The sequence below is a fragment of the Phaenicophaeus curvirostris genome, unplaced genomic scaffold (genome assembly GCF_032191515.1).
Source record: "Phaenicophaeus curvirostris isolate KB17595 unplaced genomic scaffold, BPBGC_Pcur_1.0 scaffold_50, whole genome shotgun sequence".
Taxonomy (NCBI): domain Eukaryota; kingdom Metazoa; phylum Chordata; class Aves; order Cuculiformes; family Cuculidae; genus Phaenicophaeus; species Phaenicophaeus curvirostris.
The window spans coordinates 1390403-1417821 of NW_027206673.1; the positions used below are offsets into that span (position 1 = coordinate 1390403).

The window sequence follows — 27419 nt, forward strand, 5'->3', positions numbered from 1 at the left end:
AGAAGGAGCAGTTGTCTGCTTGCATCCAAGCAAAATAGATTTCGGCAGTATCCAAGTCCTACAAGATGTTTCCCAAACTCTCCACCTGTCCAACCAGTCTCCCAGCCCTGCATCCTTCTGGGCAGAGATGGTAGGTGTCTGTGGGGCTAATTTCCAACAAAAGTGACTGGTCCGTAGCAGCCTGTGAATTAATTTTTATATACAACGTTTTCTGTCAGAGAGAAAGCAAGCTGTTCCACCACAGTGCAGCAAGAGGAGCCTGGCTCTGGGGGCAATTTTACCTGGAGCAGTCCTGATTAAAATAGGGAGTTTGCGTGGCTGTTTGAGCAGAAATGAGCCTGGATCATTTTGACAAGTTCTTCCTTTATTTTGTGGAAAGGGCTTAGCTCTGACCATCACGCTTTTGGAGCTCCAGGAGCTCAAGAGAACCCTGTAGCCCATTGCAGCTGAGAGGGCATGGGTTCCCCTCTGGTTTCCCTGTTCTGTCTGCTTTTGCTTTGTGTCACATTCCTGTTAATGACAGAGACCAGGGTGTGGATGCTCTCTGAGGAGAGGTGTGGCTTGGCAAAGTACAGCTGCACTTTTAATGCTGAGTTCTGCTTCCTCTTTCACTTGTGCAAGGCCAGAATGACCCAATCGCTTTAATTAACCAACCCTAAGTAATTTCAAGAAAATGGAGTGTGGTGGCTTGTCAGCCGTCCCTTAGGTCAGCATCCGTCCATCTCTCAGACGCTGCTGGTGTCTGTTGTAAGCAAACTGCGGTAGCTCTTATTCCCAGTGCTAGTCTGTCCTGGTTTCCCTCCTCAGCTAGTGTCTGCCTTGTCTTACAGGCTGGCAAATGCTCATGCTGGAGGATTGAACCCAGTAAAGGAGTGATCCCCCCCAACGCCGAGCTGCCTGTGGCTGTCACAGCAAACTTGGATGACACTGAAATATTTAAGGACAAAGTGAAGGTGTTCATTGAGAACAGCTGTAGCTACGTCATCCCCGTCCAGGCTGTTGGCACCGGCATCACAATTGTCACTGACAAACCCGTTGTTCCGGAGCTCAACTTGGGGCCCCGCTTCAGGTAGAGTATGTCTCGGTTCCTGCTCCTCCCGTGGGCTCAGCAAGGAGGTGTTTTGCCATAGTCCTTCAGCTCATTCTCCTTCTGCACTCAGGGTCCCAGCGCCATTTCATTGACACTACAGGAATTCTTTTAGAAACATTTTCTGGCCACGTGAATGTGGGTTGAGATCCTCAAAAGGCACCAAAATGGAAACCAGTTGCTAAATCATCTCTCAGTTACCCTTAATTTTAATGCTCTGTCCACTGTGACTGAGATGATGTTCTTCAAAAAGCTTTCCCTCGCTGTCCACACACAGACCAGCTGCTGGACGGGGATAAGCTTAGGGGCAGCCAAGGTCTGGCTCTTGCTGCGGGTTGGTGCGAGGTTGCTAGGTCAGCCTTTTGGGAGGTGGCTTTCTTGCCAAATGCACAGTCAGATAATGGCTTTGGGGCGTTGAAGCTGGGTGACTGCTGTGAAATAGCAGGTCCCATGACATTTTCGATCTGTGCTTCTCTTCTAGCAAAATTCCATTCTGTTACCGCTTCAAGGTAACGAAGAAAGGAAGAAAGACCCATTTGCTCTATTGGACAACCGAAGGGTTTTCCACATTTCAGCAGCATCACTGTCTCGATGCCCTCAGTACCACCGAGGGCGAGGATTCCTCCCAGAACCCCAAATCTGCCTGCCCCGTGTTTAAGCTTCGACCGCTGAGCATGGAGCTGATGCCGGGCAAGAGTATGGAGATGGTGGTGGAAGGCTTCTCCAGCACTCCACAGGTGAGGTCTCCCCTGAGGGCTGAGTCCTTCCCATTGGATCACCTCCGCTGGGACTTTTTCAGCAGCCCCTTGATATTTGCCTGAGAAGAGAGGCAAGTGCTTTCAACAAACGGTTTTAGTGCCAGAAGTTACCACGGCAGCACCAGTTGCTTTCCTTGCTGGCCACCATCAATTGCTAAGGCTTTTTCATGTTTCTGTAGCTACCGTAAACCCAGCTTGTTGATACCCAAATTTGATCTGAAGGAAGCATCGGTGCTTCAGGGGCAGATAACGGGTTACGAGGTGTCGTGTGCTGAGGCAGAAATGAAGGGCAGAGAGTTACACTTAGACTAGGAGCACAGGCAGAAAGTGAATTAACAAAAGCAAGGTAATTATCTGGGGGAAGCAGTGAGTGGACCAAAATCCCTTGGGAAGGGAGGGGAGTGTACGGGGGCAGCACTGATTTTCCTCTGTAGACAAAGACAAGCAGCGGGCTTGTCTAGCACTGAGTCCTGGAGGAGAAAATCCAGCACAGTTCGTCAGCTTGAATGATCAATGTGATGTTCTCCCTGTGGGAAACTGTTCCCAAGGACCATTATAACTGACAGCTTGACAGCTCCCCCCAGCCTCTCAACCAGCCCTGCTGTCCTAAGGGCAGCCAGGTCTCGCAGCGCCCCTGGGTGGCAGCTCAGAGGGGGAGATTTCAGCACGGTCACTGGGTGTCCTCCCTGGACCCTTCTTCCCAGGGGAAACGCAATGCTGTGGAGAAGCTGCCAGCTAAGCCTGGTGTGCGTTCCCTGTCTCTGGAATCACTGGGCACAGATGTTTAAGCCAATGTAAGATAAGCATGCATTAAGCTCCTGCTGATAGGAGTGTTTTGGAAGGTGTTTTAAAGGGTTGCCTCAGGGGTAGTTTGAGGAAGACTTGACTGTGATGGGACTGTCCCTGTGCATTTCTGAGCTCCAAGGGTTTGCTGAAGAGGAGAAAAAGATTCCAGAAAGGAAATAAAATGGTCTGGGCTCTGGTGAGAGTGTCTTGCCTGGAAAGCCAAAAGGGTGTCTGTGAGTACAGCTGGCTCCCGCGGTGAAAATCTGGAGGACTTCATGCTCTTCAGGCTGGTCTGAAGCCCAGCCCCCTGCACTGCACGTGCAACACAGATGACTTTGAAGACTGCAGGCTCTGATGAGGAGCTGGGTTGTGGCACTGTACCAGAAGGAAGAGTGAGAAATGAGGGAGGAATTTGGGGACGTAAAACCATGAGAACTTGGGAAAAGGTGTTGAATAGAAGAGCCTCCAGCTTAAGCAGAGAGTTTCCCTCTGAAGTGCAAGACGTCCCTTTCCTAGGGAGATTTCTTTTAAAACCCTCTCCAGGAGGGCACAATTCACCCTTGGAATGAGTGCTGCCACTTTACTGGGAGGCAGGCTGGCTGTTTGGAGTTTTCCCATGTACCTTTTCCACTAAGCTTCCAAGAGAGGGTTTGCTGGCATTGGTCCTTCTGCCACCAACGTCCTTTAATACGGTTATATATTTTTAAATTGGTTCCTGCAGCTTTCTGTAAGCATTATGTTAGCAGCAGGGTACGTCAAAGCATTAGTCATTTGGGACAGTAGTTACTAGAGCTGTAGACAGCACCTGGCTCACAAGTGAATTTGTGGCTGTTAGGGTGTAGCGGTGTGGGCATTTGAGTGCAAAATAAATAGGATGCGGTGTAAAAGGAAGCAGGGCTGCTGAGGAAAGCAACGGCCGTAACTTTAGGGCAGCACTGCCTGCTGGTGGTTGATGGCCCAGTTCCCATGACACAATTTCGTGCAGGCTGTCAGAATCCGTTATGCCTCCAGTCAGGTGGTGAGCACATGCCGTGTGTTTTCTGGGTGCCCTGGTCACACCTGCTGGGTAACGTGCAGCTCTCGCACACGGGTGTTGAAGGAGCGGCTGCTGTGGCACGCCGGCGTGGGGAGCAAGGAAGAAAAGGTGCAGGTGATGCAGGTGGATGTCACGTGTGAGTTCATTGCTCCTGTTCTGCAACTGTCCTCCACGGAACTCATTTTCCAGGTCGAGAAGGTAAGGCTGTGGATTGCATGCTGGCAGTTAATTGTGTGGCTGATGACTGAAAGCCTGTGCGGGGTGTGTGAGATTGTGTTCAAAGGAGGAAGCTAAACAGCTTCTGCCAGTCTCTGGGGCTTTGCTGATTGGTTTGAGTGGGACCGAGCTTTTGCCATTGGCACAGAGATGGGGCTGGGGACAGTCTTGCCAGGTCTCTTCTACTTTTCTTGATGCGGAGACAGAATTGAGCTGCTGAGCCAAGGGCATGAGGTGAGATGTGTGGGACCCAGAAGAACATTGTGGGCTTTGCACAGACAGTGACTGTGGGCAGGAGAGCAGATCGCTGCAGCTGAGCGACGCTAAACCCATCCTGAGGTGCTTTGTAAACTCATTGAGCTTGTTTTTAGAGATGCGACTGCTTTTTAACTTCATCTTGGTTTTATTTTGGTGACAGCTGATCTGTCAAAGGGGATCATGGCCACCTCTAGAGAGACCCACTCATAGAGGGACGTTTGCAAGGATGCTTCATGACACAGTGAAGTCTGAACACCAATCACGCAGGGCAGCTGAGAACAACCAGTCAGCTCTGGATTCCTGTCAGCTCCCCAGGCTGATGAGGAAAACCTGCCATCTCTTGTCTCTCTTTGCCTTCTCTGCATTAATGTGGATGCAAGCTTTTTGCATTTCCCTCAGCCTTGCTTTCTTCAAAGGACCTGCAGGAGTCCTTCTGCAGCAGTGGGAGCACCAATGCAGAAGCCCTTGAGTCTGTGGATCCTGACTCCTGCATTACCGCCCTCTTCCTCGAGGTGTCTAAAAGAAGAGAGGCTACTTCATTGTTTAGTTTCTGTGTTTTCAGGTCTCTCCTTTAGTTCTTAGGCGTCCAGAGAAGCACAAAATGCCATGAGCAGGCAGTTCAGGTTTAATTAGAAGGTTCTCATGCCTCAAGCTCCGCCTCAAGCCTCATGGCCTCAAGCTCTGCCAGGGGAGATTTAGGCTGGACATAAGGAAAAAATTTTTCACAGAAAGGGTCATTGGGCAGTGGCAGAGGCTGCCCAGGGAGGGGGTTGAGTCCCCTTCCCTGGAGGGGTTTAAGGGACGGGTGGACGAGGTGCTAAGGGGCATGGGTTAGTGTTTGATAGGAATGGGTGGACTGGATGATCCAGTGGGTCTCTTCCAACCTGGTTATTCTAGGATTCTGTGATTCTCGGCTCTCCCTGATGTCTGCCTGTGGTCTGTTTGGTGCCGTGCACTCTGATTTATCGAGTGCTATAACACTGCAGCTGTTTGATACCAATACATGCAGAACTAGTTTTGCAAGCACTCTCTAATTTATAGAAACCATGCAGGAAGCCCAGAGCAGCGCATAACCAAGAAGAAACAGCTTATGCTTTGCTCAGCTTTGAAGCCACAGATGCGCTGTCATTGCAGCAGGGGCATCAGGAGTCATGTTGCAGCTGGGCTGCCGAGGTTTCTAGCTGGCTGTACATGCATGTAGAAGTTGAAAACTAACCTTCAGCTACTACAGGCTCTCCTGTCTCCTCTGACCAACTTCACTGCTTTTGATGAGGCTACGAAAGATAATGAGGTTGCAAGAAATTGTATGGGAGTGAAAAACATCTTGTGCCATTCTACCCAGGAGAGGATAAAAACTGCAGATGGATGATCTGGGTTCACTTTCTGGGTTTGATATTGTTCCAGCAGCTGCCTCTACTCAGGGTCCCTTTCTCTGATCTGTGCATGAAACTGTTTTCCTGTTCCCCCAAGGGATGCTGTAGTTTCTAATCATGAAAAGCATCTGATATATTTAGAAAAAAGACTTTTAGAAGCATACGAACTAACAGAAATAGTAAATAGAGATGAAAATTCAAAATACATCAGAAAGGGAACGAGGTCCATTACCGGTTCAGGTTGTTTTCTCTCCTTTTCTGTTTCTGTAGCAACCGAGTGACGTCTTGACTCTTCAGTATAAGCCCTTTTCTTTAAAAAACACCTGCCTCCTGCCACTCAGCGTGTTGTTGGCCTTAGAGGAACCCTTCTCAATCTGCCATGCGGACCGGCAGCCCTTCCCTGCAGATATTGAGGTGAGCAGCTCTGGAGCTTCCTGCTGGTGGGGACTGAAGAGGAGACGCGTGGTGGTGTGTTTCTGTTGGGAGGCCCTCCAGGAGAGAATTTTTCTCTTTGGAGTCAGCAGGAGACTGGCCTGGACTAAATGACTGAATCATAGAATGGTTTGGGTCAGAAGGCGCCTTAAATCCCATCCAGTTCCACCCCTCTGCCATGGCAGGGCCACCTTCCTGTGGATCAGGTTGTGTAGAGCCTCATACAACCTGGTCTTGGACACTAGATTTGAAGTTGCTGAAGGTCCTCTGAACTGGGGAAACACATCTTGGCTCTAAGACATGAAGAGAAAGGAGCAGGCTGCTGGGTCTGGGCAAGCCGTGTGGTAAAGGTGTCTCTTGGAAGCAGTCCTAGTGCTCCAGCAGCCATCGTCAGATAACCGCAAGAGCTGCTTGGTCTCTTTGAGGACAGGCCTTCCTTCAAGAAGGCTGAGGAGCCTGGCACCTGCTCTATTGCTAGTGGAAGGTGTTGGACACCGTCTCTACTAAACGTGTTGTTGTCGGCACAGCCACCGCTTCTGTGCTGTGCCTGTAATTGGCCCCAGCAAGAGTGGGGATGCGATGCCACGGGGCTTGTGTTGAGCATGAGGGTAAAGGAGTTCCTCTGGAGTCAGGGCACAAGGCCCTGGCTTGCCAGGGTGCCAATTTGGTTCTGTATCTAGCACACAGCTTTTGTAGGTCCAGGATTCAGTAGAACAAGATTTATTTCCCTCTTGTACTGATGAAGAGCACAGAGATATTAGCCTAAGATGGTGTCAGACACTAGTCTTGTGGTGCTTGCGGGCAGGCACACACTGTAAAGGGTGTGAAGGATGAACTGAGAAGCCCACATGGAGGGCCAGCTTTGAGCATTAAGATACTTTGTGCCATCAGACCTTGGGGCTTCATCACACAGTGGCTAATACCCTTCCCTCTCCTTGCAGCCTGTGAAGCTGGAGGCAGGGGAGGAACGTCATCTCTCCATCACATTTAATCCTCACCACCCTGGTGAGGGGAGTTTCTACCTGTGAAACTGCATCGCTGTTCATCCATCCCTGTGCAGGGAAGGGCACCCGGGCAAAACCTTGTTCCTGCACGTGGCTGCAGGAAGGACAAGTCACGTGTGACCTCTTGGGGGGCAGAGTAGAGCCTCTAAATCCAGAAATGAAAACCAGCCTTAAGTAAAAAGCTACAAAGCTAAATATTCATTTAGGATCATATCCTTAAAGGCAAAATTCCCAGCTGGGAATGGGGCATCCGGGTTGCTCTAACAAGCCTGCCTTGTTTGACTCTGGGGGAAGCCTTGCAAGTGGGGACAGTGACAGCAGGTGTGGTTTGAGTGTGTCTTCCATGTGGCTTCAGAAACACCAACAGACTTACTGTGAGCACGTCTGAAGTTTAAAGCCTGGAATGTCATCGGAGTCACCTGGGGATATTTGTAGATGTTAAGCTCCATGCTTTTTCCTGACAGATGTTGGTCAAACTATAAACTCAGCTCTCCTTGGCAAAACGAGCTGCTGAGCTGCTCTCCTGAATCATTTGCCAAACTGATCTTCAGACAGTTTGGATTTGGAGACATCTGGGGAGGTGATCGTGCCATCGGTAAGCGCCACATCAGTTATAACCTTGCTCCAGCAGAGCTGCTGCCCTTTTAGCATGAAGTGCTGTAGGAGCTGTTGTTTTGCAGCCAGGGAATATCTGTAGCACAGCAGGGAGCTGGATCTTATCGTGATCTGTGCAAGGGTTCAGGATGCTAAGAGACGAGTCGGAGTTGCTAGCAATGTAAATGTTTATTAAATGCACATAGGAAATCAGGTAACTGACCGGCCAGGGTCGCCCCAGACAATGGAGGACGACCCCGAATCGGTGCACTGAGGGATGTATTTATACTCACACAGACACATGCAGTTTCCATACAGGCTTTTGCAAGCCAGATAATAAATCAGCTGAGTTTACAGAGTTGTCTTAGTTCGGCAGTCTTCAAGGTTGCAGTCCTGTTCTGTGCCAAACAGTTTCTAAACCCCCCCTTTTCCTGCCTTCCGCCTTATCTCTGGTCAACTTGTTCCCTACTTGCACAGTGCTGCATTCTTTGAGCTGGCTAATTAACTCCTGCAGGGGCGCAAGGCGATTTGTGGTCCTAACATTCCCCGCTTTCTTTTGGTCATGAATCAAATCCTTGATTCTATTTCTTGTGAGTCTAGGGGTTCATATCTAGTCAGGACAAGCATTTTTACTGCTGTGATTCGGTCCTGTACAAATGTCAGGATTGCATTTATAACACAGGGGCCTACAATCAGAGCAAGCAGTAATAGGATCAGCGGTCCAGCGGGGGCAGTTATTAACGAGGTCAGCCAAGGAGACCAGCTGTACATCCTCCCATACCATGAACTTGATTCCTGTCTTTCTTTTTCCCGTCTCAAGAGGCTCTCTTTAACTTTAGATAGAGTCTCTTTGATGACTCCTGAGTGATTTACATTAAAACAGCACTGTTCTCCTAGGGCTGCACACAACCCTCCTTCTTTAAGAAAAGCAGGTCTAATCCTCTCCGATTCTGTAAAGCTACTTCTGCTAAAGAGCCCACTTGCTCTTGGAGCTTCCCAATTGAAAAATGGAGCCGTTGGATGTCTAGGTCTGTTTGTTCGGAGAGTCTTCTAAGTTGGACATCACTATTTACTAGTGATGCTATTCCCAGCCCTGCTGACCCCCTGCAACAAGGTGCACAAATCGATTCTAAAAATCGGCTGTTCACTTGTGCTATTTTCTGCCATCACTAAACCAGTTTGAGTATCTATGATTGTCCATTTTACCTCTGCTGGCTGGTATACGCTCCCGCTTATGCTAGAGATCACAGTACAAATGATGATAATTACAAAAAGCATTTTCAATTGTTTACCCTTCGTAGTTTCAATTTCAGTCCATGATTTATAGAGGGAGGCCCAACTGGTTCCCACAAGGGAGGTGTTTGCGCCTTTTCTTCAGTTGCTTTCTTGACGTGAGTCTCGTGGATCCAGGGTTTCAGTCCTTCCACCTTCACTGCTGTAGGTGCTGCCAAGATGACGGTGTACGGTCCCTTCCAGCGAGGTTCTGGATTCCCCACTCGGTGGTGCCGCACCCACACCAGATCCCCGGGCTGGTAAGGATGTGGCTGTGGACCTGTCGCTCCTGGGGCGGAGGCAGCTCGCACCTTTTTGTGTATTGCTTTTAGAGTTCCTTGTAAAACCTGTAAAGACTGGAGTACGTGTTGGTCAGACAATTCAGCTATTGCAGCTTCCTGTAGCCGGGGGCACGCAGGAGGTGGGCGTCCAAACAGTATTTCAAAGGGGGTTACATGCTTAACATACGGAGTACAACGCGTGCGCAACAAGGCGAAGGGCAGGAGCTCTACCCATCCACCGCCAGTTTTCAGAATTAATTTAGTTAGGATCTAGAGTGGCCAAGGGGGATGTCTCTCCTACATGGGTGCCAGGATCCCTTTTATCCCTTCCACAAGGGTCTCACGTGGCAGAAGTCGCCTTCCCCATCTCTTGCTGCCTTGTGCCTGGATGCTGGCTGGGCAGCACAGGGAAGCAGAACCTCACACGCTTCTTCTGCGGCTTCTTAGGAGCCCTCGATCTGTCTGTAACAATGATCTGGAACCTAGAATGTAAACACTGACACGGGAGTGAGGAAGGGTGACCCCTGCCCTCTGCAGCTTCCCACCACTAATCCTCCTTTTCCTGTGTGGCCATGCACAGGTTTTATCGGGAATCTCCCCCAACCAGAAGTTGGAGCTTCGAGTCCTCTCTGTGAGAGTTCTCTGTGAGAGTTCTCTCTGATGGGAGTGGTGATGGGCTGGGCATCAGCTCAGAGACACAGTTGGCGTAAAACTGCATGCAGAGGCCATTGCCTTCACAGCAGAGAATGGCCATGTCCCGGAAGGGGAAGGCAACCTGCTGCCTGTTCCTCAGCTGGAAATGGTACAGAAGGATGGTCTTTCACGCACAGCTCTCCAAGATGCTTGTCGGGGAGGAGGTGGCTTGCAGGAGCCACCAGAAGTCAGCAGTTTGATCCTGACATCGACTAGCGAGGAGGAGGAACATCACCAGCACCTCAGCAGCCACGGTTCCATCTAAGATTCACAGAATCACAGAATAACAGAATCAGTAGGTTGAAAGAGACTCACAGGATCATCGAGTCCAACCATTCCCCAGAAGGGGCGTCCTGGGCACCGAGAGAGGCGCCACAGGCACCCGGAGCGACGCCCTGGGGTTCCGCACTACGAGGAAGCCCCCTCAGGGTTGTGCTGGTGTCTCTGGTGGTTTGGGGCTGTGAGATCTCCGAGGGAATGTTGTTGAGGCTCTGGAGCGAGTCCAGAGAAGAGAACAGAGCTGGGGAAGGGGCTGGAGAAGAAGAGGAGCGGCTGAAAGAGCTGGGGGGGTTCAGCCTGGAGAAGAGGAGGCTGAGGGGAGACCTCATTGCTCTCTGCAACTCCCTGAGAGGAGGTTGTGGAGAGGAGGGAGCTGGGCTCTTCTCCCAAGTGACAGGGGACAGGAAGAGAGGGAATGGCCTCACGCTCCACCAGGGGAGGGTCAGGCTGGACATTAGGAAAAAATTCTTCACAGAAAGGGTCATTGGGCACTGACAGAGGCTGCCCAGGGAGGGGGTTGATTCACCTTCCCTGGAGGGGTTTAAGGCACAGGTGGATGAGGTGCTAAGGGGAATGGTTTAGTGTTTGATAGGAATGGTTGGACTCGATGGTCCGTTGGGTCTCTTCCAACCTGGCTATTCTGTGATTCTGTGAATAGAAATGTTGGATAAATTGAATACAGTTTTGTCTTGTTCTTGGTGGAGTGTGAGTCCCTGCAGTACCAGGGTGCTGCAGCTCGGCTGGAAGTGCATCAGCAGCGAGGTCAGGAGGGGCACAGCGCCTGCAAAGCCTCCTGTGCTGTGCATGCAGTTGCCTGTGTGCAGAATACCTGTTTTTCTTTGTGGGAGGTGTCCGAGTGCTGCCTTTGAGCTTTCTCTGCCTCTCTGCTGTTGTATCATCCCCAGGGACTGTGGCTATCCCCATGAACTGGGATGAAGGTGCAAACTCCTCCATCATGGCTGGAGTCCTCCTGCCATGGGGTTGATTTACAGAATTCTCTTGCTTAGAATTTGTTCTTCCCTGGGGTAAATCTGACTTCAGCTGCTGGCTGCAAGGACTTGAGAGAAGTATTTAGGACTGGTTATGCAGCAAAATGGGTGGCAGTTTGCTGGTGTACTGGGCAGCTGTAAGGGTCCCAAGCCGAAGCCCGGAGGGTTTTGTTTGGAATCCCCCAGACGATATAAAAACGAGGTCAATTGCTGTAAATGAAAAGGGTTTTTTTTATTGCAAAAAAGGCAGAAGATGAAAGGCAAGGTAACATGAGCAGTGATAGGAAAGTGAGGAACAAAGATAGAAACTCAAGCGAGAGTTCAGAATAGGATTGCAAGAATAGTTCCCACCATGGGTCTTCAAGGGGCTGTGTCTCAGCAGCCTGGTGAAAAGTCAGGGCTCCCGCGAAGAGTTAGTGGTAGGCAGAGGCGAGCGTGCGAGTTTTTTGGATGCTTTTATAGCTTCGTCAGTCCAGGTTGTCGTGTCTCCACAGCTTCACCCATCTGGGCCTGGGCATTGTCACGCAGTGTCTCCAGCTCAAGTCTGCTTCAGCTTAGCAACAGCCGCAATCCTTGAGGCAATGATGTTTTAATCTGGCTTTCTCACAGCAGTTAAGGTTGTTGTCGCTGTGACAATTATTATTGTTAGCCTGTGTTTGCAAAGAGCCTGAAATGACATGTTTTTTCAGTGGGTGCTCATTCAAATGTCAGTGGTGTCACTTGGAAAGCCAGAGCTCGTAAGTGACTGCTTATCAGATGTGAATAAGAGAAGAGGAGCCTTGTCCCTGTAATGCTGTGGGAAATACGCGTGTGCCTGACACTCAGCTGACATTAAAACAGTTACCGTGTGCAGCGTTTTCAGTATTACCAGGGCCTGAGTGTTGGTTGTGCATGTGAGAAAGTCTTTTTGAAAATGAACCTGAGCATCCCCTGCCAAGCTTCAGTGATGTTGCTGCGTTTCTGGGGTAGGATCCAGTGCTGTGCACAGCTAGGTTCTTAATGATGCCTCTGATAGTCTGCAGTGGGGATCGGTGCTGATTCTTGTTACTCTGGTTTGGTGCCTCAGAATCGAAGTATCGGTTTTGTCTGTTCTGTCGGCTGGCTTCCAGAGCAGGTGGATCCACGGGGTTGTTTCTTCCTTGTGAGCTCACAGCCCTGTGCAAGTCATGCTAGTAGCTGGCTTGCAACCTCCTGGCCATAAGTAGCTCCCGAAATGCTTACAAACCTCTGCCAGCCAAACACGCCCATTCTCTGGGCTCACATGCACACGGTTTTGCCACGGTCCCCTCATCAAATGCCTGGCGTGGGCTGTGTTGTGGGCAGCCTGCGTTGCTCCTTTTGGTCTCAGAAGGCAGTCACCAGTTTTCCAGTTACCTGGAAATGGTAATGCTTTGTTGACACCACATCTGCAAGGAAACCAGTTCAGCTGGCTGGTGAGGAGTGGAGAGTTGCTTAGTCCCAGAGGTCTTGGTGTCAGAGCCAAGGTCAAGACTGCAGCAAAGACCCTGCTGTCTGACTGGGGCTGCCTGAGTGACCACAGTTTCTTCTCCATCAAAACAAGGCTCAGAAGAGGATTTGACTTTTCTTCTGTGAATTGTGAGGGTCCAAGAGAAGCTTCCCCCAAAGCCTGGCAAGGCAGTTGAAGCAAACTTCTAGGATGCTCTTTGAGCAGGCTGCTGCTTTTCACTGTGGGAAATACGTAGGCAGGAACCTGTCAATCACTCCACAGTTTTCCTCTGGGATTTCCAGATCTCCTTGTCACCACCAAAATAAATACCCAGGACCTGTTTTTAAGGTGACAAATTGACCACTAGCAAAGCACTAAACCAAGTAACTTTTCTAAGTGTGGTTGTACAAGAGCCACCTAGCCCAGCTGCCGCGTGCAGGAGTGTTTCATTTGGCTTGTCACTAAGCACTAAAGCACTGAGTTTTGTATCTGTCAGCCAAGAGCTGTTTAGCTGGCAACAGATCATTGTCATCACTCATATTCATTTGGAGAACATCAGCACACTTTTGTAATTATTTCCAACACGTTGCACAGAATTTGTCTGCTGGGCCAAGCAGACAGATTACAAGCTTGGATTACAGCCCAGATTCCCAGACTACATTGCTTGGGAATAGAGAAAACCTCCATTAAGCTCACCTTGATAGGCTTCCGTTAATGGTGATAAATTTAGCTCAGCATTTAATTGTTCAGGCTGTAAATGGGATTCTCCTTTTGTTACCATGGGGTAGTATCTAGTGTATGTTTGCATTCATTGAGATTTGTGTGATGTTTCCTTTGCCCAGAGCAGCTTTCATTGCAATGCTGATAAAATGGAACCTTTCCTAGCCTCAGCCAGGCTGTTTTTTGAAGGTAAAAAATGAATGCTGAAAATTAAACCATAATTATTCTTTGGTCTTCAAGAAACGCTTTCATTTTCCCTGTCTGATTTATAGCCTGTGATGTCATTGGAACAGGTATTGCCTTGACATTTGCATCTCTTGAGGTGTGGTTTGTAGGTGGCAGAGCTCCTGAGGCAGTCAGGGTCAAGTTGTGTGTGCAAACAGTTCTCACCGCCTCTGCGCTCTTCAAAAACCATTCTCTGACTGTATTGCTCGCAGCCAGACTCTTGAGTCTCACTGCAGAGAGCTGGGTGGGGAGTCTGGAGGAGAGGAGGTCGTTTTATACCACAGGATCTTCTGAAGTGCTGGATCCCTTCAGAAAGGAGAGTCAGCAGCTCTGTTGCTGATCCTGGGTGTTGGGGTTTGCTTCTGCTGACTGTGGTTTGATTGTTCCTTGCTTGCCTAAGTGAGCTGAAGTGAACTAGACTGCAAAAGGAATATAGTCCTCAAGTCTCCCACAGTAGTGCTGATATCTCTGTTTGTGTTGCAGCCCTTTCTCTGTCGATCGCTCCATTGGGAACCTTGGGATTGGTGAGGCCACACAAGTAACAGTGGAATTTCACCTGCTGAAAACCGGGAATCATTCCAGGTCCCTGGTAGGTCACTATGACACCGGTAAGCGCTGCATGCTGCACACTCTCAGCTTCCTTCAAAACAGTTATGATGCAGTTATTTTGAAATAAACTTTAAGACGGAGAGCAAATGATTACTTGAGGGATTGTCTCTCTAGCTTCAAAGCATGCAAAGAAGCTAAATGCTGTTGAGATGAATTGCTAAAGTGAAATGGAAATATTTAATCACTCAGTCTTAACAGCTGCTTATTGCAGGCGTAGAGCAGGGCACCAGGCAATGTCACCCAGCCTCACCTGGCAAGCCCTGGCTGCTTTGTCCTGCACTAAGTCAGACTCCCTGTGATTCACATACAAAAAGCAGCCATGTGGCTCTTTCAGAAACACCACCAGCAGACTGTTTATTACAAAACAGAAGCTCTAAGAATAAGCCCGCAGTTTGGGAGGTTGGGAGGCATTTTCTGTGCTTTGCCGTGCTGACTTGCTTGGCTCACCAGTGGCAGCATATCCCAGTACCTCATGCTGCTGTCAGTGTGACTTAGGCAGGATCAGGTGCGCGTTATATAGGTTTAATTTTTGCCGTGTGCTGCTGCTTCTCTTGTTCCTCTGAACCTCCCTTGTCTGCCCATGTGCCCCCAGATCCCTTTGCTGGTCAGCACCAAGGGGTCAGGAGAAACACAGCCCTGGTGGCAGGTCTGCATGAGGCTCTACGTGAGGCCTGGCTGAACTGGGACTCCTCAGTCACCTGAATGACCTCAATCCAGAATTCCTTGTGACCTGAGTGGGATGGCAACCCAAAGGCCACCTGGGCACATCTGAAAAATCTCACTGTCAGTAGTGTCACAGCGTCACTTTGGGGCTCGATGTCTACAACTACCCAGAGAAAGGGTGCTTAGAGTGGTGTCCAGGACATCCTCTGGCAGTCCACATGCAGCTGTCAAGATGTGGTAAATGTTCTGGTCTGTGAAACTGTCAATACTGCAAAGAGCCCTAACACTTCCTTCTGCTACTGGTGGTTTGCTCTGTTGTAGTATCAGCAAGTGAGGTGAGCAAAGACTCCGCTGTGCTTTGTTCCAGGTGAAGATATCCACACAAGACTTTATGGATGGGCTGTAGATGCCAGCATTGAGCTGGAGAAGGGCTCCTTGACGATTGAGAAGACTTCCCTTACTCTGGCAAACTGCAGCTCTGTGGTCCTCCACAATGGAAGTGAAATTACAGCCCACTTCCAGTGGAAGGCTGCTGTTCCTCGGGAACGGGAGGATCAGCAAAAGCTGAGGTTTGTTTGCAAAACTCCTTTCAGCTGGATGCTCTGCACAGGCGTAAAACTAACGTATGGCCTCAGAGTGATGTCGGTGCTTTGGAAAGGTTTAGGACGAGTAAAGCATTCACAGTGTCAGGGGATGCCACTGAGCTCCGAGATAACAGAGCTGAGCACTTCCCATTCCAGTTCCACCCATGCTCCAGCTAAGGATTATATTTTGGGGAGAAAAGTTTGATTGCAATGACTAGAGAGCAAATTGGTGTTTTGTGGGAGCAGAGACCACTGAGGTCCAGAGATCCCTGAGCTCCAGAGGGTCCATGAGGCTGAGGAATGTAGCTTCAGGGAGCAGAACTATTGTGACAGTGACTGCAGTTGCTTCTGCTCCAGCTTTGATAATGTGGCAACTGGTTTCCCAGCAGGGTGCAGGACAGAGTGCTTTGGTCTTGGTTTCTAGCAGAATGAAGTGTTTCTGCCCTTCCTTAGAGTCTGGTGAGAGTTTGGAGGTGGAGAGTTCTGTAGGGAAGGTAGGAGAGTACAGAGCCGAGAAGCGCATTTGGGCTTCAGCTGCCTGTGTCTTCCTGGTAGTGAGAGGTGGGGCAGGTTCTTCAAAGGGCATCATTGGTGAAGCTTTGCAGTTGCCGTTTAGGTCAGCGCAGAGAAACGCTTAGAGCTGGGTGAGTGAGTTAGAAATTACACACAAAAGCTTGGGTGACTTGTGAAATTCTTGTGTGACTTCTCAGCCTTGGGTGGATTTAGGTCTCTAGGAGTTAGTCTGAACCCATCATGGTTAGGAAACTGTCCTAAACTTGCATGATTTTTTCAGGGCTTCTGAGCAAATAAGGTTAAGTGTAATTAGGTCAGAAATGCCTTGAAGGCCAAAACGAGTTTTCCACTGCTCTCTATTTTTAATTACCCAGTGCATGGCTTCCGTGGAATCTCAGTGTGTTAAAAGAAAACCTCTTGAACTTCTCTTGATACTTCCCCGGGCCATTCCTTTTCCGTCTCTTCCTACCTGCCTATGTCTCAAAGTGGACCCTGAGTGATCCTCTTTCCCCTCATGAGCAACCAGGTTTCCCCACAGTCGACATTGACCCTTGTTGTTTTTTTCCTAGTTACATTTGATCTTGCACCAGTTTGTGTCCTCAACGCTGACCAGGAGGTTTTGTTCTTCCTTACTCGCAATCTTAGGGATGTCCATAGCTCCAGGGTCACTGTGCTGCTCTAAGAGAAACTTTTGAGGTCTTGGAGCAGGGAGGAGGCAGCGTGGGACTCTGCACTAGGATGTGACCCAAAATGACCTGGATTGTTACGAGGTCTGTCCAGGGATTTGCTCTGTCCCCCTCCTGCAGGACTTTCTGGGCTGTAAGGGTGGAATTATTGTCTGTGGATGGGTTGAGTTGAGGGTTGTCCATCTCAGAGACTGGAAGCCCTCCCCATGCACAGCATCGTCTGTCAGCCCTGGAGAAACATTTCCCAGTGTGCTGCATGGGAGTGAGCCGAAGTGAGGGGTTTTGGTGTTGGTGACAGCATTTGCCCGTGGCTCTGTGTGCAGCTCCGTGGCCGTGGTTCCCTCCTATCTGTGTTTGAATTCAGCTGGGTAGCGATCGCTGTCCTGTTCTTACTGCTGCGCCTCCATCTGCTGCACATGCAGCCTTCCAGTTCTCCCTCAGAGATGTCTCCTGCTGGTTAGTCACGGCCAGGGGACGGGCGTGGGAAGGGAGGAGAGCAGTATGCCAGCTGCGCTGCAGCAGAGTCCCTTTTCTTCTCTTGGTTGTGAATGATTCCTGCTGCAACTAGCAAGTGTGGGAGAGATCATCTGCATCAAAGCTCTGCATTGAAGGCCAAAAAGGAAACAGAAAAGGTGGTTTAAGGCTAGAATCACAGAATGGTTTCAGTTGGATGGGACCTTAAAGATCATCCAATTCCAACCCCCTGCCATGAGTAGGGACACCTCCCACTAGATCAGGTTGCTCCACGCTCTGCCTTGGTGGAGGGAATTGGGTTTTCACAGCACTGCCTGCAGCAGCTCTGATGCCGGGCAAAAGGGTTTCAAAAGGCTTTTCTTTTGAATGAAGTGTTTGAATTCAGAGGTGATGCCCCTTCCTTTCTCAGGGCCTCTGTTTTCATGCATGTAACCCCATTAAATTTCACCAAGTTGTTGCGATACCTGAATACATTCATCTGCTTTTCGAGTGTTCTGGGATCCTGTGCTGGAAGGCAGAACTTGTAAGTGTGGAGTAAAACTGCCTGCCGTGCCGGAGGGCAGCAGGTGGCAGTTGGATCCCTGGGGACCCCGTGGCAGAGGGTCAGCCCCTTGCTGAGCTGCTGCTGTTCCTCCTCGAGTGCGTTGCTGCCCTTGTGCTTACCTGATGGTCACTGCAAAGATGTTGCTTCTTAAATGATCTGCTTGGTTTGTCTCTCCCTGCAGGCTGTGCCACAGGCTGCAGAGGCGGGAGAACGAGACGGATTGTTCTCTCAGGAGTGCACAGAAGTCCCCACTCTCCGAGAACATGCTCCCCTTCTCTCCCGCGGCTTCCAGAAGCAGAGGGAGAAAGTGCAAGGAGACTCCCTGCTTTTCTCCAATGATGTTTTCACCATTGACCCAGTGGTAAGTGACAGCTGAGAAGCTCCCTTCCTTCTCCTTCTCCTCCTCCCCTTCTCCCTGACGAGGTCACTTGGCAGATCCCACATCAGCTGGTTGGATGTGCTGAGAAAGAAGACTCCGGGTTTCTCTCATGGGGCTGGGAGAACTTATTGCAAAAACCATTTCTGAACTGCGGGCATCTGGCAGGCGGTCAGAGCTGCCTAAAACTGATCTCTGTTGCGAGGGCCATAAATTGAGGGCACTTAAGTGTCCTTACAGCCTTCAGAGGTATCAGGGTGCATTATGTACTTGTAGGTATCTGTGCAGGGGCAGGGTGTCAGTGCAGCACCTTTTCAACCTGGAATGGAAAAATACATTTGATTTGCTCAATCTTTTCTGATCTAAGTCAAAGCGTTTGTGTAGCCATAGTGGCACAGGGATACAGTGGAAGATTTGGAGGAGAGAGGTCCCTTAGACTGCCTGGTACTTCTGAAGAAATCCTGCCTGATTTGCTGGAGTATGAGTCGGTTTGGTTCCTTCTCTATAGCCTGAATTTAACCAAATGCTTCTGCCAGGTGCTGGTAAGGGTGGGGGACTTAGAAAGTTTATTTTGCAGCTGATTCCAAATGCTCTTATAAATTTTGGTGACGGGTGTTGTTGGCTACTTTCTCGGCACTGATGCTCTGAGTAAGTGCTCCAGGTGCGGAGCTGAAAACAAGAAATGCAATATTTGAAGATGCATGATTTGTCTTGTGTTTTAGGAGGGAGATGTCTTGCCAAATTCTCCGGTTGAAATTAACGTGATCTTTAAACCCCAAGAAGCCAGAGTCTATCGACGAACAGTCTACTGCGACATCTCAGGTACGGCTCCTTCGTCTTCTGTCAGGCCCAGGGAAGGCGAGGCACAGTCTTCCAGCTCCCTCTGCTCTTGTGTAATTGCTAGGAAGGGTCAGCGACCAGCAGGGTTGTGCTGGCACGTGCCCACTGTCCCTGTGGTTTCCAGGTAGCCTTCTGTCCCAGACCAGCCCTCAGGATGCCTGGCTCTAAGCTTGGCTCACTGATCCCAGAACCATCAAAGCATGAATTTGCCAGGGCTTTGCCAGCATTTGCTCTCCTGTGAGGTGTCTGTGAAGGCCAAAGAACTACAGAGCAGAAGAGCTTTAATGGACAAGTACGATGCTCCTGTAGCCCATTTCCTTCCACGATGAGTCTTTATTATGCAGATGCATCATCAGACTACTGAGGTGGTAGGAGCTGAGTTACCACTGTGCTCCCAGGGCCCTGATCACCTCCCACTGCCCAGATGCTGCCAGACCTGAGGCGTCTGAGCCCTGCTGAGCACAGGGTGTCTGTGAAAGGACCTCCTCTGGCCAGCACATGCTTCTCTCCCTGCGTGGGCGTTGTCACCTTGTAGCTCTGAGTCCGTGGTGCGTATGGGCAGCATTGCACAGGGCTGGCTGGGAGCAGCAGGGTGAGCACCCTTCCTGGAAATCGGAGTTCAGGTAGTCTGTTAGACAAGCTTTATGCTCATGCCATCTTTCAGAAGTGCTGTCAAGTCTTTTTCTGGGAGCAGTTGTCATTGCCCTACCCAGCTTCGCCCTTCACAGCAAGCTGTGTGATTCAGGTTACTTTGTCCTTCCCCTGCATCTCTGCATGGTGCTCCTCTGGGTGGTTTTCAGGAGCAGGGCATGGCTGTCTACCTTCCATCCAGGGAACGTGATGGTTTTCCCCATCTGAGAGGAAGAGGTGGGAGGCCCGTGATCCCCAGCTCCCATTCTGGAAGGTGAAGAAATGACTGACCCAGCTGCTTTGTTTCTTTCCTGACTGCTCTGAGCTGACAGATACAAATGTGATGGAGCAGCTTTAAACAGTAACTGTGCAGGGTTTACTGGGCAAACGCTCCCTGTGGTGATGACACAGGGCTTGTGTCAACAAGAAGTCTTCCTGCCCACCAGCTGCAGTTGTTGGGGCTGTGGGAGGAAAGGGTTGATTTGAAAAGATGCTCCCAGGCGTTCCTCACTCAGTGCTGTGCTCCTGGCTCTGAGGTTCTTGTACTGGTGCTAGCGGTGTCCCTCACGTTGCTGCAGGGCACTCTGGGGGTTGTGGCAGGAAAGCTTTTTTGTTGCAGAGAAACAGGAAAACTACTTGTGTGCAAGCTTATAACTGGTCTGGGAGTCACAAGAAACAGAGCTGGCTAACTAATGTGTGTTTAGCAAGAGGAGCCTGTTCTTGAGAAACCCTGATGGGCCCTGGGGAGAGGTGAACTCTTCCACTGGCTCCTTGGGAGAGGACCTCTAGCTGGTCATTTGAACGACGTGCCTACCCCTATCCCTTACAAAATAGAGCTGAACCACTCGATTGTCAGGATGGAAACTGTCCCAGAGCCGAGGTGCCTGGTACAAAGAGTTTAAAGAAGAAAATGATGATCTTTAACTAGAGGATCAATTATTTCTGCTTCTTGGCTTCTCTCACTACCTTGTTCATGCATTTGGGTGCCGGTCACAAATCCCTTTGGAGCATGATGTGCGGGTGGCATGCATGCCTCTTGCTGGGATTATCTGGCAGCTTTGCTGCAGTTGCAGTACCGTGAACTTTGCAGCTGGATCTCCTGCCTCACTGGAAAGGGACTTTGCTGGCCTCAGCTTTTTTTGCAGGTCCTGCGCTAATGGCTTAGCAGATGCTTCTGGATTGGTTCTTTACAGAACTGATCAGCACTGGTCACTTGGCAAAACTGGCAGTTAGGCAGTGGTCTGAAATTTGCTCTTGGAACATATTTAAGCTCAAAACGAACTTTCTTAATTATTCATGCAAATAAAGCTGTGGCTCTTGGGCGCTGGGAGGGAGCAGGCGATGTGGGGCTCAGCTGCTGAAAATTCATTTTTGTGTTCGTCTGTACACAGAACTGCAATTGGTTAAACTTTGAACTGATTGGTTCAAAATTAGGCAGCGGCCCAAGGGCGTGCCTCCTGCGGGTCCTGTATCTTCTCCTGGAGCATCTAGAGCTGGTCCCTTCCAGCCTGGAGTCAGGGACTAGCATGGAGGCAGCCTGGAAAATCCAGGATGACAGAGGGAAATATTGTACTGAAACAGAAATCTCTCCCCAGGCCGTGAAGCCAGGCTGCCCCTCCACATCGCAGCTGAGCGCATTGGGCCCCAGCTCTGGTTCAGCTACGAGCAACTGGACATTGGGGACGTTTCTGTTGGATGGGCCCGCAGCTGTGAGGTGAGCAGTAGGGGTACATGGGAATTGGGGTGGATCCCGATGGCTTTCTGGGAACTGTGAGCCTTGTGGACCCACGGGATTTCTGGCAACACAGGCAGTTGTGGGCAGGGAATATTGACATAACAGTCCAATGGTGGGGGGGGTGGTGGTGTCAGAGAATGTGGATGCTGTTTGATGGGGTCCAAAATGTGCATGTGTTGTTCATGAAGCCCTAATCCCTGCCTTTGGGCAACCTCCCTTTGAGGTCAGCTGGGAGGCTTCATGCAAAAAAACCCCAGCACCTTGACGCAAAAGCAACAGTGGATCAAAAGCCACTTGAGTCTTGGGACATCTCTGGCTCTAAAGAGAGCAAAACATTTCTGGAAAGAAGCAGAGAACTGTCTACATATTTGCAAATTTGCCCGTCCTCCCCCCGCTGTCAAGACTTTTGCAAAAAACCAAGATAGAGCAAAGAAAAGAGGTAGAAAATGAGGTGATAGAGCATGCCAGATGCTTTCAAAAGATGGACTCTGGCAGGCGAGGACACATTAAGGTGTTTTCTTACCAAAACATTGTGCTCTCTGCATTTTTAATGCTGGTACTTTATTGATTCTCTCTGTATCAATTTATCAGTATCATTACCTGAGAAAATATGAATAAGTAGGTGATGTTGTTAGTGCCACACTGAGCAGCAAGTGGCAGGGCTTGCCCCTGAAGCAATTAGGAACATTCCAGCTCGGTTCTGGGTGGGCTTCTTGGTGACAGCATGCAGGCAGATGTGGGCCCTCCTTCCCTGACATGGAAAGAAGTTCATCTTGGCAAATGCTGCGGGATTGTGTGAGTCGTTCAAGGCAGCTGATCTACTGAGTGTTCAAGAAAATAGGCGTGGTTCTGGATTTGCAGTTATTCTCGCAATGGTAAATTCATTTGTGTTGGCTGTATTTAGGGAAGAGAAATTCTTTGGAGTAGATGGAGCAGCTCTGCACCTCCTGCTCCTCCTTTCCTGATGTATCAGTCTAAACAAGGATGGAGAAACTGTCACGTTGAAGTTAAAATTAAAAAAAAAACCCTGACTGATGTCCTGTAGCAGAGCTGGAGAGCGTTCCTGAGGTTGGTTTGAGTGCAGCCCCAAGGTATCTGCGGCAGGCAGTGACCTTGTCGGCTGCAGTGGAAGCTGAAGGTATTCTGCCTTTGGCAGGACCAGACTGACCTGGGGCAGAAGCTGTTGTGGGTGAGTCACACACGAGGCTGCAGTTGGCCTTCAGGGTTCTTAGGGACAGGGCTGCATTGACGGGGTGATGCTGTGCAGCTCCTCTGCACTGCAAGTTGACGCAGACTGCTCTGTGTCAGTGGGCTAAACCCAGAGTGACTCTGTTCATGTGAAGTTATCACTGCTTTGCTTGAAAAAAAACAAAGGCAGAACTTGTCTTGTTTGTATTTTCTTTGTCTTCAGCGAAGCACGGCCCATCAGCCTTCTGAGAAATGGGAGATTTCTTAATGTGTTTCTGTTTTGTATTCTTACTGCTGCAGGTGTTCCTGTTTAACTCAGGAGACATGGATGGTGCCTTCAGCCTGATACCTCCAAGTACAGCTCTGGGCTCCTGCTTCACCTTTTGTCCCCAGAAGGGCATTGTTTCACCGGATGGGTTCCAAGTCATCAGGATCTCCTTCAGTTCCACCATCCTGGAGAAGTTCACGGAAGAGTTCAGGTTCCGGGTGAATGGATCTGCTGAGCCTCTGACTTTGACTGTTGGGTAAGGAGGGATGTAGGAGCTCTTTGGGCACATCTGTAGCCACCTCTGGATAATCATCTCCCTCCAACCTCATTTTGTGATGAAGCAGAGGTCTTGTCTAAGGTCTTAGTGTGGGGTGTCTAGGATCAAGACGAAGACGAAGAGCCAAGGCTTTTTAAGCTTCACTCCAGTTTGAATCCTGCAATTCCAGCAGCAAATGAAGCGCGGTTCTTTATAAGGGGAAGTGACTGTGCCTCTGATGCTCTCAATAGCCAGTGTAGCTCTGAAAGCCTTGAGTCCCTGTGGGAAGCAACTTTGCCTTCCTGGTGGGTTGCTCTGCAATTTTCCAAGATGCTGTGTGCATGGAATTTGGCAGCAGCGGGTTCTTTCTGTGACCCTTTGCTACCCCTGTGTGAGACCCCCAGGGCTTGAAGTGATGTCTGTGATGGGAAAGAGTTTGCCTGAAGGCTGCAGGGGAAAGGTGTGGAGTTGCCTGCTGCCCAGCCCGGGCTCCAAGGACCTGGAGTGATTCCTTCCTACAGGGAGCTCATTCCCCCGGGGGCCCTGGCAGACAGTGGGATGGTATCAGCTCTGGGCAGCGATGGTCAGAGACGTCCCACCTGAACACACAGCAGGGCCAGCAGGGCCTGGGAGGGGGCTGACGGCTGGGCCAGCCTGGGGCGATTCTGCAGCCAGAAGCAGTGTTTTTAAAATCCTCTGTTAAAAATCCATACAAAATGGGAAGCAGCAGCCTCGGCTTCGTCTCTGATGCTATAAGCTGTCTTCCCAGCGCTTGTGCAGCCAGAGCTCCGGAGCCTCCTTTCTGCAGACAGAAAAGGGCTGATGGGGGAGTTGGGAAGCCCAGCAGCAAATGCTGTCCCAAGGACTTGGGTATCATCCCATAGGCTGGTGCCATTGCAAAAGAAAACCCTCACCAAGCCAGGGGGAGAAGGGGAAAAGAACAACTGATGATAGGAGTGGCAAAGCTCCTTTCTCGGGATCCAGGCAGCCTGCGAGCTTGTCGCAGTCAGTCTTAAGCATGGGCTGGGGGACAATGTGGTGTTGGCAGGAAAGCTGGTGCTGGGTGCTCTGGAGCTCCGGGGCTGCCTGCGCCTCCTCAGCATCCAGGCTGCCGGGCTGCTGCTGTTGGGAGGCACTAGATCAAAACAGTAAAGAAATGAAGGGACTCCATGGTTGATAGGCAGTGCTATAGACCTATGCAGTGCTACAGGCTAGGAGAAGTCTGGCTTGAGAGCTGCCTGGAGGAGAAAGACCCGGGGGTGTTGCTTGACAGCCGACTGAACATGAGCCAGCAGTGGCCCAGGTGGCCCAGGTGGCCAGTGGCATCCTGGCTTGTATCAGAAACGGCGTGACCAGCAGGTCTGGGGAGGTTCTTCTCCCTCTGGACTCGGCACTGGGGAGACCGCCCCTCGAATCCTGTGTTCGGTTCTGGGCCCCTCACCACAAGAAGGGTGTTGAGGCTCTGGAGCGAGTCCAGAGAAGAGTGAGAAAGCTGGTGAGGGGGCTGGAGAACAGGTCAGCACCCTCCTCTCCACAACTTCCTTTTAGGTAGTTGTAGAGAGCCATGAGGTCTCCCATCAGCCTCTTCTTCGCCAGGCTAAACACCCCCAGCTCACTCAGCCGTTCCTCATAAGGCACAGAGCCATCATTTGTTCAGGGTCCTTCACGGGGCCAGCAGTGACCCGAGGGCCAACCCTGCGTAGCACAGAGCTCTGAGCCGCATCGGTGGCTCTCAGCTGCTTTGCCTGGCTGCCTCCTGTCCACATGGATGTCATGCTGAGCATGACGGTGACTGGTTGATTTGAAACTCACCGTGGCCCTGAGACCAGATTTTGCTGATCTGAGTGGTAATGCAAGCTGAAAGCTTAGCACGTCCCTAACCAAGCTAACCCTTGTCTTTCTCCTCACAGGGGCTGTGTCTTTGCACCAGCTGTTCATTTTGCTGTACCTTCCCTCGATTTTGGTGATGTCCCCTTTGGTGAGTGCACCCCGGGCTGGGACCTTGAGTTGAGAGGTCTGTGTGTGGCCATCGTGGAGCACTGCAGCATGAGAACATCCCTCACTTGTGTTCCTCCCCAGCGGCCTTTGGGGTGTTAAACCAGGGCTGCTGGTTGCTTAGGCAGTATTCAGCCGCCGTGAGATCAAACGGGACCAAAGGAGTAGAAAGTCAGTGTGTCCTGATATCCCTCGTATCTGTCCAGCCCCAACCGCGTGATCCCTGGCGGGAGAATGACTGTGCAAGCCCACGTCCCAGAGGGGCCCAGGGCGTGGGACTGCAGGAGAAGGGAATTTACGCCACATACGAGCCTGTAGCTGCTCTGGGTGAATGTTCCTGATGCAAAGCAAGGCCCCAATTTCCCACCTGACCTTCAGCGTGAGATGTTATGCAGCACTGCAAGGGCACCTTGTTATCACCAGCCAGCAAATATGCCCCAATGATGGCTCTTCATCAGGCACTGATGTCCTTGGAGATGTGGGCTCCTTCCCTGCTGACAGAGCCGGTGGCTGAGCAACCAGAGCATCTCCACTGAAATGCAGGTTCTGGTTTTGCATCTCGGTCTCAGAAAAGGCTTTTTACTGAGATGATCTCCAGTTTAGGTGCAAAATCACTTGTGGATTGATTGAAGGGCTGTTATCATTCTGTGCCCCAGGTGCTTCTGTTCATGGACCATTTAACAAATCGAAGGTCAAGTGGCTTCTTGTGGAGTGGCCTGCAAGTTGTCCCGTGCTAGGTCTGGTTGACAAAAAACATGAGATGCCTTAAGGATCCTAAGGAAACCGCATTGGAATGCTTTTCATCATGCTGTAGTTCCCAAGCTCCTCCATCCTTTGTCTTCCTGTAGCTTCTCCTCAGTGCCAATACGCTACTTGTTCACAGAGTTAAGAGGGGATTTTATGGATTCAATGTTCAGAATAAGGGGTCTGTCTGGGTGCGCACTCGTAAGTGAAATATAATTCCTGCTGTTTTGGGTGGGGGTGTGAGAGAGCTCCTCAGTTAAAGAGAAAGAAACCTCTTGTGTTCAGCATTGCTAAGAGCAGGCATTACCAAGGAGGCAAGCTCTGTGATCAGCATCAAAGGGAACTTCAGGGACAATTAATTACTTGCCTAGTTTCTCAAATTGGCTGTAATTCAGATAGAAAAGAGCTGAACTCCAAGCACAGTTTTATCATAACAGGGTATTCACACTAGGAATCCTTGGATAGTTGGGTACATAAATTCATCCTTGGGTTGTTTTCCTAGGCTTCCCTTGCACATTGTCCTGTCGCCTCGTTAACACCTCCTTGAGGCCCATGAGCTTCAACCTTCGCATTCCTGGGGACGGCTGCGGAGCGCCCAGTGTCACCAGTTATGCTCTGATGTCGGACGACACTTGCCTGTCCTGGAGAAGTGGAGCCCAAGTGAATATCAGGCCAACTGAATTTACCATAACTCCCCGCAGAGGGACCATCCATCCCCAGGAATTCTTGGATATCCAGGTATGGGAACAGTCTAGCCATACGTGCTGGAGCAGGTGGAGCTGGAGCTTTGCTGTTGTATGAGAGGGTTTTGGTGCTGCTAGCATACACAAGTCAGATACGTGCCCTAGTGTTAGGCTTTTCTTGGCTGGGTTACTGTGGGGCATTTCTGCAGGAGCACCATTTTCTCTCCAAAATCACAAGCTGAAGGTCTTGTACTGTATTGTCAAGGAGAGAAGCCATTCGTGTTTTGAGAACTGCTTAGAGCAATTTCTTTGATTTACTGTGGACAGAGGAAAGATGAGGACAGAAGGTGGCTGTTATGAAAAGAGAGATGTCATTGCATGAAACGGTTTGTTTTTCTGCTTGGTCTGATTTTGCCTCTCCTGTTGAGCAGAAGGAGCTGTATTCACTGCACAGATCTCCAGAGCAGGCTGAAAAAGCTCTGGGACCTGTGAACTGCACAGTGTAGCTGGGCCACGGTTTGCCCTCAGCTTCCCACTGTAAGCTTGAACTCATTTTTATGATGTCAACAGTTTTCCTCTGGTTTTACATTATTGTAGTTGAGATTAAAAATTGGTCCCTTAATTTTAATGCAGTATTGAGTAGAGCAGTAGCCCAAGTGTGTTTTGATTTAGCTCATATGTGCTCTGATAACTGCACGGTATATTTAACAAAGTAGCTGTTGTCAGAAGACTGTTATCACTCCTTTAGATTGTGCTCTACACGTGGACCAGTAGAAGAATTAGGGCAAAATCCTCCCTTTCCTTACCATGGAAGGAGAACTGGAGGACACCATGCATAGCCAATGGCTTTTGGGAGTGATGAAGCTTTTGCTGCTCTTCTCTTCTACCAGGTCACTCTGCGTTCCAACACTGTGAAGAGTTACAAACTGGCACTGCTGGTGCACGTGGAGGGCTTTGGCAGGAAGGTGTCATCATTGCTCATCACTGCCAGGTATCTTTACTTTCTTTGCAGCTCATTGTCTCTCTTTGTGTGTTCACCACCAGCACGCTGCCTTGCACAAGCTTTGCTGGCTGCAGCTTCCAAGAAGCAGCACTGCCTAGCTAGCCAGCTCTGCCCAGCCAGACGTGAGAGCGTCAGCGCTTTGAAAGCAGCCCACGTTGTGAAGCACCTGGGCTCCAGT

General features: G+C 50.2%; 2 long non-coding RNA genes across 2 annotated transcripts in view; both read left to right on the forward strand.

The window, feature by feature from the left end:
• Positions 1 to 14047, forward strand: part of LOC138733945 (uncharacterized) — a 28832-nt gene extending 14785 nt beyond the window's left edge. Inside the window, exon 4 of the long non-coding RNA XR_011339506.1 lies at positions 13934 to 14047. This is a non-coding gene — a long non-coding RNA (uncharacterized lncRNA). The remainder of the gene's footprint in view (positions 1 to 13933) is intronic.
• A 1048-nt stretch (positions 14048 to 15095) lies between these two features.
• LOC138733943 (uncharacterized) overlaps positions 15096 to 27419 on the forward strand; it is a 28866-nt gene continuing 16542 nt past the window's right edge. Inside the window, exons 1-3 of the long non-coding RNA XR_011339504.1 lie at positions 15096 to 15291; positions 17705 to 17884; positions 18622 to 18721. This is a non-coding gene — a long non-coding RNA (uncharacterized lncRNA). The remainder of the gene's footprint in view (positions 15292 to 17704; positions 17885 to 18621; positions 18722 to 27419) is intronic.